Source organism: Stegodyphus dumicola, chromosome 10 (assembly GCF_044657685.1).
Source record: "Stegodyphus dumicola isolate Sdum_Otavi_A_Nest chromosome 10, ASM4465768v1".
Classification (NCBI taxonomy): domain Eukaryota; kingdom Metazoa; phylum Arthropoda; class Arachnida; order Araneae; family Eresidae; genus Stegodyphus; species Stegodyphus dumicola.
Window position 1 is genome coordinate 5,044,232 of NC_140777.1, and position 13,216 is coordinate 5,057,447.

Below are 13,216 nucleotides of genomic sequence, written 5' to 3' on the forward strand. Positions count from 1 at the left end.
GTGTGTGACATTAGGCATCATGGTGACGAATTCTCCAAGTAAACAGAGGGCACTTGAATAAAGAAGCTCTGCTGAAGAGTATCCTGTATCTTCTTTCAGTGCAGAGCATAATCCCAGAAGAACCAAGGGTAAAGTGTCTACTCAAGATTGTTCTTTGTTGTAAATGAGATTTTCAAGCCCAATTAGTCCATATGATCTTGAGTTGATCCATCTTGAGTTGTCACCCAATTAATCCATACAATTGTGGATGGTATGCAGCTGTTTTGGATTTTTGAAAACTGAAGTATTTGCTCAAAGATGAGAAGAGTTGACTTCCAAACTGACATCCTTGATGAGAAGTAATATGCTGTGGTATTCCAAAACAAGAAATCCAGGTTGAGATCATCCCCTTTGCAATTGTTTCCGCTAATTGATCTGCCATAGGAAGAGCTTCAACCCGTCTTGAAAAACTATCAATCATCGTTAGTAAATGTCTGAAACCTTGACATGAAGGTAAGGATCCAACAAAACCAATGTGAACGTGTTGAAAACATTCAGGTGGAATGTTGAAGTCCACAACAGCCAACTTTGTATGTCTTTGAACCTTAGATCATTGGCATTCCATGCATTCCTTACACTATAACTGACTGTTATTACTAAAACATAGTCTTATCATTAAATATCATTAAAATAAAAATACTTCCTTCACTCATCAAAGATACCGAGCAATCCAGAAAAACTAAAGACAAAACTTGCTCCCTTACCTGGGTAGTGTGATGTTGAATCTGAATAAAAACTCTAAGAAGTTGATTTATCTAATTATATTCTCTCTACACTACAAAATATATACATTTTTTAACAACTGTCGGGAAATTTTTCTCGCCCCGAAAGTTATTACGCATCTTAATCAGTTCACGTCACGAGGTCGAAAGGGAAAAACCCTTTTTTTCTTTCTACTTCAATGACAGCCAGTGCCATCTGTGTCTTGTACATCAAAATGAAGATATTTGTGTTTAATGTTTGAATGATGTATTTCACAACAACTGACAATCTTTATTGAAATTTGCCCACATGAATCTTTTCATGATTAATATTCTTGTGCTTCTAATCCCTGTATGAGATAGGGTAGGAATAGAGGAAAATATTTGTCTGCGAAAGTTTGAGGGGATGTATGGGTGGTTACTGTTTGCAGAGACATCGCAGAAAATCAATTTGTCAGTGCCTGAATGAGAATCTGAACCATTCTTAGCCTCCGGTTGTTTCTTAAAATTTTTAACTCTTCATCATCTTAAAATTCTGCACTAGTTGCATAATCAGTTGGAGACGGTATTAATTCTGGAAAGAGCATCTGCAACAACACTTCCTTCTGCATTGACAAAGCAAATATTTGTTGAAAATTGAGCAATATAACTCGATTGTCTTGCTTGTCTGGGAGAGGCTTTGTCTAAATGCTGTTGAAAAGCGAAGGTGATAGGTTTGTGGGTTATAGAAATGTTGAAATTGGCAAAGTATAAAGTTGGTCATGGGCACGAGTGCTTTTGCCCTTGGGCTTGTAGCAAGTAATGCCAACCCATTTCTTGCCTGAACCCTTTCTAGAAGAAAGATCTTCATTGAACTCCTTACATTTTACATAATATACAGCATACAACATAATCATAATACAAACAACTGCATGTAAATATAGCTAAGATAATCAGAAGCAAAAGTTTTTTTAAAAAAGATTGTTATTAGATTTATGCTTTTATTATTTTTTGTGCTGCTGTTATTTTTAATTTTATAAACATGTTTCAAGAAGCACAGATTCTTACCGCACATAAAGTTCGATATCACTTAAAATGTGATGGCTGTGGTCTAATCAGCTGATGCAATTTTTAAAAATATTTAATCTAAAATTCTTCATTCTTTCAAATTTCATTCTAAAGTATTCAGCTTGTTTCTTGTTTACTAATGTAAATTATTAGCTTGACTTAAGTCTTCCATTGTATATTGCAATTATTGTATAAAGATTTATATATTTAAAAATAATATAATTGGTTTGTAAAATATATTAAATAATTTTCGTATATTTTTCCTCTTATTTTATGATTTCTTTCTTACTACACGATATAGCTTTATATCAAGAAAGAATTATGAATTTTATCAATAATTTTTCGTAATTAATAGGATCTTAATGATGCTGGTGTGTGGCCAATGCATATTTGCCTATCTGCTTCCTTTCACCTTAACTTTCCTTTCATGGACTAGCTTTAAAATTTTATTGAGCCTTGGCTTTTAGTTTGAAAATCGTGGAAAATTATGCTGGGCTAATTTTTCTATTAGATTTTTGTAGTCTGAGAAATATTTTGAGGAAATAAAACATTATTACTAGTGTACACAGTTAAAAAAAATTGCTTTTATATCAAGAAATTTGTAATTACAGCACGGGAGGAACACATGCAGGAAGAAGACGCACAGGAGGAAGACATGTGGGAAGAGGACACATCTGAAGAAGAGGTGTTGGAGGAAGAATGCGTGTCTTCCGTAGAAGACATGCAACTAGCAGGTTAGCATATTTCTGTTTTGAGAATCTGATAAAAGAGTACTCAGTCTTGTTTGGTGTGGAACACTCATGCTATGCACTGTCATCATGAAAGTTTGAGTTATCTGAAACTATTAATTATCTTTAAACATCAAGTGGATTTTATATTTTGTAAATAGTATTCATAACTATTATTGATCCTGCAGCTACAGCTGCATTTTAAATGTATGTGAAAATATGTATCTAAAAATTTATTTTCATAAAAATACTTGCTAAACTCTCATTTTATTGCAGGTGCATATGATCGTACTTGTCCGTGGTTTTTTCAATAGCATTAGCCAAATGATTACATTAAATTGTTAAAAAATTAACTTAGTAATTTTTTATCTTTTTTAAAGGTTTTTATTTCATTAGGAATATCAAAATTCTGCAAATTTTTTTTTCCACTGGGGTGACTGTATCTCCTTCGATGTTGATGAATCAGCATTCAAATAAAAAACAGCATAACTAAATTAAGAGTCCACACGTAGACGGACGCTAGAATATATTTAAAACAACATTAAAAATTACAATTCAAATTTTATCTCTCAAGAATACATCGTTAGCATGTCATGGGATACGTCATTCTCACCACTCGTTTGAAGTGCATTTTAGTTAGAGAAGAGTTGAGTTGCAGTGTGCTTCTCACAAATGATAACTATGAACAACATTTTAAAGGCCCTGCTTTTAACACTCCACCTTTTGAGTTTTGGGAACATTGATCTGGGACTTAACACCTTTTTGTCCATAACGTGAGGGAAGTTGAACAACACGTCTAGTTCTTGTTGCAAGCAAGACCACACGGGGCTTGCATCGTATATGATTATATTCAACAGGAAACAATTTTGCGCATGGAGTGGCCAGCTCGATCCCTGGACTTGAATCATATTGAGCACGTTTAGGATGCTTTAGGGAGACGTCTAGCTGCTCTCAATCTGCCCCCTCAGACCCTTGTTGCGCTTGCAACTGCTTTGCAAGAGCAGTGGCTCTCGCTTCCTATGGAACTGATAGACTGCGTAATTGAAAGCATCACACATCGCTGTATTGCATCTAGAGGCGATCATATTCCATATTGAAGGTATAGCAAACTGATATCTTCGATTTGTTCATTTTATATATCCCCGGGCTTGAATCATATTGAGCACGTTTGGATTGCTTTAGGGAGACATGTAGCTGCTCTCAATCCGCCCCCTTAGACCCTTGCCGCACTTGCAACTGCTTTGCAAGAGCAATGGCTCTCGCTTCCTATGGAACTGATAGACCGCATAATTGAAAGCATCACACATCGCTGAATGTGCTGTATTGCTTCTAGAGGCAACAATATTCCTTATTGAAGGTACTATTACTATAGCAAACTGACATCTTCGATTTGTTCATTTTATACATGTGCTAATTTCTATACTACCATAATTGTCTGGTAATTTCTTTTTATGTTATTTGATACCTTACTATGTGTTGCATATTGTGGGTAAGTTTCATAAAATTCTACATTTAACTTTTTCAGTAATCGTGATTTTTTCGATTTTTCCTTAATTTATGATAACCAGTGTAGTTAATTAAAAATGTCGTTTTTAAAATTTTTTCATTTCTTCTGAATGTTCATATTACTAAAGTAATAAAATTAGCTGCTTTTTCTAAAGGTTCTAAATGCACGTTTTTAAAATTTGTTTTTGGAATAGCAGAAATTTTTAATTAAATCCAAAAATTCTAAAATGAAAATGAAACCTGTTGAAGAAAAAAACTAAATACATGAAGAAAATTTTTCTTCAAAGATATGTACAGTTATTATGTAAATTACCCAGTTGTTCATGATTTCAGCCTTCACTAGAAATTCCTGTTTTTATTTCCTCATATGATAGAGTTACTGAGCCAGCTTAAATTAAAATTAAATTGTATAATCTTTGACCACTAAAAGTTTAAATTTGACTGTTCTTGTTTAATAACGTCACTGTGAGCTGTAATTGATTTTGTTAGCATCAGAACATGTCTTTATGTTCTAATTTCTTTTTAAATAAGAGGCTTATTTAAACCTTTGTCTGATATTATCATTACTTTCAGACATAGTAATAATTTGCTTCATGTCTGTCGGGGGGTTTGGAACTTTTTAACTTTTAGCAGATCAAGTAAACCCTCATAAGTATATTATGGGGAGGTTGACAAGTTAGCAGATAAAGCATGCAGAAACTAGTCAGAGCATTGGTTTGCGTATTCAGACAAATTTTTGATTGTTAGAAAAGATGCTTAAGGAGGAGGAAATCGATAAAAATTTGAAAAAATGTCTGGGAAGGCTTCAAATCAAAATGACGCATAAATATTTTGTTGAGTTTTGTTGTTATAAGACATAAATGTTTTGTAACAACAACACTTTCAAAACTCGCTAACTGTGCCTACAACAGGCCTTTCAGGTTTGTTCTAATCAGCAGGTCTCTCTCTAGACAAGCAACAGCGGTGACAACATTCAGTCTTTTGTTATGAATCATGCTGATTATAATCTTACTTCTCATTTGAACCTATGATGCTTTACATAAAACCTACCTGCTATTTACTAAACCTCTAGATTGAACAAGTATGTGACAAAATGAGACATAAAAATATCTGTTAGTAAAATATAAATGTCACTTATCTTCTTTCAAAATGTCAAACTATTATAAGTGTAACTTGCTACTTGTAAATGCTACTTGTAAATTGCATAAAGTTTATTTTATTCTCAAACTTTAATTAATTTCAAACTTTCCATGGTTATTAATTCATGTTTAATAATAATGTGTCATACTTAGGGATCTATTTTATTTGTAGAATGGTATTACAAAAGTGAAATTCAGGCATAGATAATATTTCTAATTGAATTTATTCAGTTCTCATTTGCTCATAGGTCCTTAATTTTTTCATTAATGGTCCTTAAAAGTCCTTAATTTCCATATGTAGAAATGTGTACGAACCCTGATACGAATACGCGAGGTCGTCAGCATATCATGGAATACATCATTTTCACCGCTTGTTTGAAGTGCGTTTGAATTAGTTTAGTTGTTTAGATGAGTTGCAGTGTGCATTTCACAAACTATGCACGGCATTTTAAAGACCCTGTTTTGAACAAAATGATGAAAAAATGTATTTCAAAGTAGCAGTGGAATTTAATTTAATATCAAACTATCAAGAAACATTTAAATAAGTAATTTCGTAACTTTGCCCCTCTCAAGGATTGCATGTCCTGGGCAGTACAACCCTTTGTCAGAAGCCAAATTCGATACAAACAAGACATAATGAAACAAACAAATAGCATAACTAAAGGAACAATTATTTACTCTATGTACAAGTTACATACACAAATTACACAAATTAAACACATAACAATTTTAAATTATACAAATTAAAGTTCGGGATGAATTTCAATCTGTATTTTCATTAAGTTATACCTGGGTCAAATACGTTTTCACTGCAGTTCTCAGATGTATTCCTGTTTTGTATATCACAGTATGAACATTCAGTCCTTTCAGACTTTTTATCCACGGGAAGATCTGAAACGGTTTGTTCATCACTCTGTACTTTATCGTCATCATGTGTACAGTTTATCAGGTTCAATGTTCCTTCTAACCTTCTTCGGGAACATACAAGGACCTGACTAGGAACAGAGAGCTTACAAAAGCTATGTTCACTAATTGTAGTAAGTAGACAGGATACAGACGAAGGGTATACAAAACCCTTTATTTTTCTCTATATACAATAACTTCCGTACTTCGGAATACAATGACCCTCCACTCGGGGTCTAACGTAAAAGATATCAAAATAAAACTAAACTCTAATTTAACTTTAGAATAATACACGTGGAAGATTGGCCTTATAATAACAGGAAGCGTATGTAGCACAGAGACTGTGAACACTACAATACGTTTAATTTATCAAGAGGATTAAAACCTCTGGCCTGGAAGGCAAATAGCAACTGCGTAACTTCTAAGGTAAGCGGCCTGCTTCAACTCACTGCTTCCTCTCTCTCGCTTGGCAAAAAACCACAACTTAAATACTTGGCGTTCGCCAGACAAACTTTGCATAAAAACCTTAACGCTTATAATTCTGGCCGGAAGTAGAAAATAAGAAGTGATAGTAAAGATTTAAAATAAAATAAACGTTATTAAAACTTAAGATCCTTACATACTTCCCGCCAGAGTTAATTAGTTTGAAACTGAGGTCTAAAACGACCTTGTTGAAAACTTTTAGCTCTAGAATCTAACGCGAGGCCAACCTTTTACAACCATAACTTCTCTAGAAACTAGAAAATTTAAAAGAAAGAAATTTGTTACAATAGCAGCTCCCAGGATATACAACAATTTTTTTTTTCATCTGTACTGCATCTAACCAGGAGCTTTTATTCAATTCTGGTTCCTTCCAGAGATCTGGAAGGAAAACTAGTTTAATGAAATGTTACACAATGACATTGCAAATAACATATAGAATATACTGCTCTTAACATTCTTATTTCATTCATGACTATTTTAATTATCTCTCCCCGTGCTCTCTGACATGTGTTGTAAAAGAACACCAAACACGAATGTGTTTTCTGTCTACGTGTGCCACACTTCCTCCTACAATCAAAACACTAACGTGTTAAAATTCAACATAACGAGACCTCTTAACACACCCTAATTTCAACTCTAAACCCTGAAGGGTACTATTCTAAAAGTGGCTAACTCTAAAGTGTAGCGTCAGAGAGCCTAACTACATCATTCAACCTTTACCACATATTCGCCATGATTTAATCTTTACAGTCACACGAATAACAAAGTTTTAACATTACTTTCACTTTTACCATATCACGGTATTTCTTAACATTTAAAATAACAGTTCACATGTATATAAGGACATATCAACATGCCGTTAATTTTACACATTTGAAAACATACATTAGTAGTACATTGTTAACTTCTATTCTTTTCAAAGCAAGTGCCAATTCTTTCTACATTGAAATAATACTACATTTCAAAAAGTCTTTCAGACTAAAACTTCTTTCTTGCTAGAATGTTTTAAATAAAATTTATACAATAACTTTTTACAATATTTAAGTCTTTACACAACGCTATTCTACATCAACTTTAGTTTTACGCACGAGTAATTTAAAAACATAATAAGAAAATCGGTCACAACTCATTTCTCGCCCTTTTGGCGATAAAGGTAGACCTCGCATGATGTAAAACTTCTTGAAATCTGCCACTTGCAGTAAGAATGAAAGATTAACTTAAGTTTGCAAAGTAACATAAAATTTTACTTATCTTTGTAATATTCGGACATCCTTTTCTGGGCCCAGTCTTTAAAGGTGCTGCAGACAGTAGCCTGGTTTATCCTCCTTCTTGTACGGGCTCGCCCTTCAGTGCTTTCCTCTGGAAGCTTCCGTTTTTCACCAGTACGGCCACCCTTGAACACCTTCCTTTTCTCCTCTGCTTGTGGTCTTGGCCGTTTGAAGGCAGCTGGTCTTGGCGGAACCGGGAAACTTCTGTCGTGATCCTGCTTGGACCTCGTTGTTGGCCGTTCAAATTTTTCTTGTACTTTTTCCTCCGCCACTGATGGCCCTTCCGCAGTTCGGTGACTTTTGCTGCGGAGAGTTCTGTCGGATGAGTCGATCTTCCGTTTTAAAGCCGGGTTATAGTTGCCGTCATTTCTCCTGGTCCTCTTCACATACGTCGTCCTTCTCCCTTCTTCATTCTGGGGGTGTTCGTGAACTCTGTTTTCTGGACGGTGGAACGGCTTCTTTTTCTTTTTACCTTCAATTTTTCCGCGGGGCAATTTTCTTTTCACTTGCTTCTGTCTCTCATTGGCTTGCCCTTGTACTTGTCGTTTTCCCACCTCTGGAACTTGTACCTGCGGTGTCTGCCGTGCCGGATCCTGCAAAAGATCTGAAAAGATTTGCATTTTATTACGATCGAAGTAGGGCTTGATTTGATCAATATTTACGGAACAGGTTTCACCATTTCTGGCCTTTAACACTACAACAGCGTGAGTTATTTTTTCTATAACATATGGTCCTTCAAATCGTGGAAAATATTTGGCAGTTTTATCTTCTGGTGCTGAAGAAAGTGAATGCTTAATTTTTAACACTTCATCCCCTACTTTATAAGTTACTCCCCGTCGTTTCAAGTCGTAATACAGCTTTTGTTTTCTCTGTGCTACTTCCGTATTCTTTTTTGCTTCTTTAATTAGTTTTTCTATATCACCCATTTTAATTTCTGTGGCTCTTTGTTGCACATAAAATAATTTATCTAACGGCGTTATAATCTTTCTACCTAAAAATAACTCAGCAGGAGTTTTGCCCGTTGTATCATGTTTTGCGGTCCTAAGGGCGAAAGCAAATTCATTGACATAGTTATCCCAGCTTTTATGAAAATTTTTAACATAACTACGGATAATTTTCACTATATTTCTGTTGACCCGTTCCGCTATATTTGATTGCGGCCGATACGGGACCATTTTTAAATGACGTATGCCCAGTTTTTGGCACACGTCTTCAAATATATTACTTACAAATTGAGGACCATTATCCAATATAACTTTTAGGGGCGCCCCGTATTTTAAAATATATTTATTTAAAATAGAATCGGTAGCCAATTTCGCGGAGGCTCGTTTTAAGGGAACAATTTCGGTCCATTTACTAAAATGATCAACCATAACAAGGAGATAGCAACTTTTATTTAACTGACTTTTTGGGAAAGGGCCCAATAAATCGATACCAATTATTTCATTTGGAAATTCGGATTTAATACTATTTAGAAACCCGGCCGGGCGGAAATTAATATAATTAACGGCTTGACATGTTGGGCAGGACTGGACATACGCCCTTGTTAACTTTTGCAGTTCAGGAAAGTAGACTGCCTCGCGTACGCGTTGGATAGTTTTTCGAATACCAGCATGAGAAACTAAAGGGCTGTCATGGAGCTCATGCAGGATATTTAATCTAAGACTAGCTGGGATAACAGGTCGAAATTCGTAGTTTTTGTATAAAATAATAGACCATCTATTAGTTCGTAATGGGCCGCCCTATTTCTTATCTCCATAATATCTTGGTGGCTAAAATTTTCAGGATCCTTCAAATACTCATAAATACTTCCAAACTCAGGATCCTTACCCAGTTCGGTTATTACAGTTTCTCGGGAATTTATTGTACACGCTGTAAGCATTGCAACTTTTACTGTATTACCCTGTTCGTCTAATTTAATTCGTGATAGGGCATCTGCTACGATATTTTCCGTTCCGGGGGTATGCTTGATTACCAGATTATATTCTTGCAGCTTGAGTGCCCATCTTATTAACCTTGGGGATAACTTTTTCCCTGAGTACAATCTAGTTACCGCCGCATGATCAGAATATACTGTTATCGGCGCCTTTCCAAAATAGACTCGGAACTTTTGCACTGCTAACAGAACTGCAAGTGCCTCTCTCTCAGTCGCGGAATAGTTTCTTTGTGTTTGATTTAAAGTTCGGCTAAAAAATGCCACGGGCTGCTGATTTTGCGAAAGTACCGCTCCTACCGCATAATCCGAAGCATCCGCTGAAATTTCTAAATTTTCATCCTTTTCAGGAAATTTCAACACAGGGGCTTGCGTTAATGATTGTTTTAATTTTTCGAAAGCACTATTGGCTTCGGCCGTCCACGAGAATCTTGCCTTTTTCCTTTTTAATTTTAACAATGGCTCAGCGATAGCCGCAAAATCTTTTATAAAGGACCTATAATATGAACAAAGTCCTAGAAAAGAAGAGAGCTTCATTGCCCTGTTTGGAGTCGGATACTTTTGTACAGCGATTATTTTTGATTCATCTGTCTCGATCCCTTTTTGCGATATTTTGTAACCTAAATATTTTAATTCAGGGGCTGCAAATTTGCACTTTTCGACATTAACTTTTAGACCGGCCTCATTTAATAAAGAAAACACCTGTCTTAAATCCTGTACATGTTGGTCGAGATTATCACTAGTAATAATGATATCGTCTAAATAGATAAATGTGGACTTTCCAAGAACAGGTCTTAACACAATGTCCATGCATCGCTGAAATGTTGCTGGGGCGCCTGAAAGGCCAAACGGCATACGCAAAAATGCATAAGTGCCAGACTTGGTTATAAAAGCAGTCTTAGGCACGTCCTCAGGCCTCACCCCTATTTGAAAATAACCAGTCGTTAAGTCTAAAGTCGTCATAAATTTGGTTGATTTTATGTTCCTTAAAATTTCTTCTATGATCGGTAATGGATATACCGGATATTTCGTTATGGAATTTAATTTACGGTAATCAATAGCGAATCTCCACCTTTTTGGATGCTCCAAAGGATAATCATTATTTTTCTTACATAAAACCACCGGGCTAGCATAACTACTTGAGATGGGCGTTATGATCTTTTTACGTAGCATATCGGTAATATGCCATTCTATAATTTTTTCCTTATTCTTATCATACCGGTATGGTTTTTGACGAACTGGCAATGCATCTCCGGTGTCAATACTATGGTTAGTAACCTGAGTAAATCCTGGAATATCACTAAATAACGAAGCAAATTCACTTACCACTTGTCGGATTCTATCTTGCTCGTCATTAGGCAGGTGGTCAAGATTTAACCTTGGCGGTTCAACCTTTTCTACACGCACTGGTTTCATTGTCAGCTTAAGGGACGCTTCATTAAAATCCAGTGTAGCTTGTGCGTCTGAAAGAAAATCTATTCCTAAAATCAAATGTGCTTGCAGATTCTTTACTATAAAAAACATCACCTTTACTTCTTCGTCCTTGATACGGATATATAAAGGTACTTTACCTACGCACTTACATTCTTTTCCTTGCGCGGCTAATACTGTCGTATTATCCGCATTATATATGCGGTATTTGCGAAAATACTTTCTAAAAAAGACTTCTGCCACACAGGAACACTGCGCGCCGGTATCCAGGAGTGCGGTGGCCGGGATATTATTCACCAAGACTTCAATCTTCGGAAGAGTCAAATTTTTCACCATTACTGTATTTAACTTGTAGGAAGAGGGGTTTTCGTGGCCTTCGGATTTCCGCACCCTCTCGTCAGCAGAAATCCGTTTTAGTTTAAATTATTTTTCCTTTCCGTGCTTTCCTTCTTTTTCCCCTGGCCTTGAGACTTTTTTCCTGGGTTGCTATTGAACTGTCGACGTTCGCCGGCTGTTTTTGAATGCTCGGGTTTCCTTGCCCACTGATTCGCTTTTTCTCCGTAGCCATGTGCTTGAGTTTGCTGTAGTCTTGGTGTACCAAATTGGTTTCGCTGTTGATATTGGCGTCTTCTTTCGACGTCCGCCGTTCTTCTACTTTCAAACTGGATTGCTAGCTCAAATAATTTTTCCAGTGTAGTCGGATTTCTCAATTCAATAAAGTCTTGCACTTGGGGTAGTAACCTCGGCAAAATCACTTGAATTATTTCAGGATCCGGACGGTTTCCATACAAGAGCTTTGAAAACGTGAATTTTTCTTAAAATAAAGCTCGAGAGGTTTTCGATTCTTTGTTGATATATGCTAAAAAGTTCCGTTTCTAATTTTGCACGATCCCATACAACAGGGAAGGCTTTTAGTAGGGCAGTCTTGAAATTTTCATAAGTATAGGTGGGACTTCCTGCTTGACCCAAGAGACTTCTGCCGATACATTTGAACCAGTTAAGCGCTTGGCCCCTCAAAGCGCTGGTAGCTAAGGTAACTTTTTGAAACTCGTGCACGGGGTAGAGCATGAAGTGGTCATCCAATTTTTCCAAAAAACTGGTTACCGGTGAGTTTCCATTAAACGTTGCTTCTGGTTTCATCGAAGCGCGCATGGTCTGGACGATGTACCCAAATCCTTCCAGGGCGGCAGCTGGCATTTCTGGATTCTGAGCCGTTTCTGCAGGCAGCACAGGTTCTTCTTGAAACTCGGCCATGGTTATTCTTCTACGTTGGGCGCCACTATCAGGTTCAATGTTCCTTCTAACCTTCTTCGGGAACATACAAGGACCTGACTAGGAACAGAGAGCTTACTAAAGCTATGTTCACTAATTGTAGTAAGTGACAGGATACAGACGAAGGGTATACAAAACCCTTTATTTTTCTCTATATACAATAACTTCCGCACTTTGGAATACAATGACCCTCCACTCGGGGTCTAACGTAAAAGATATCAAAATAAAACTAAACTCTAATTTAGCTTTAGAATAATACACGTGGAAGATTGGCCTTATAATAACAGGAAGCGTATGTAGCACAGAGACTGTGAACACTACAATACGTTTAATTTATCAAGAGGATTAAAACCTCTGGCCTGGAAGGCAAATAGCAACTGCGTAACTTCTAAGGTAAGCGGCCTGCTTCAACTCACTGCTTCCTCTCTCTCTTGCTTGGCAAAAAGGCCACACTTAAATACTTGGCGTTCGCCAGACAAACTTTGCATAAAAACCTTCACGCTTATAATTCTGGCTGGAAGTAGAAAATAAGAAGTGATAGTAAAGATTTAAAATAAAATAAACGTTAGTAAAACTTAAGATCCTTACAAGTTCACCTCAATACTTTTAGCAGATGCTACATGCTACCTCTATTTCCTGAATGCCAGTTGCGATGTTTGCTCCAGGGTCATGAATAGAATTCGATCCTTTACAAGCAAGAGTATCCTGGTTTGGAATCAAGTCCTTGTCTGCACAACCTGCATTATGAGGCACACACATAGATTGC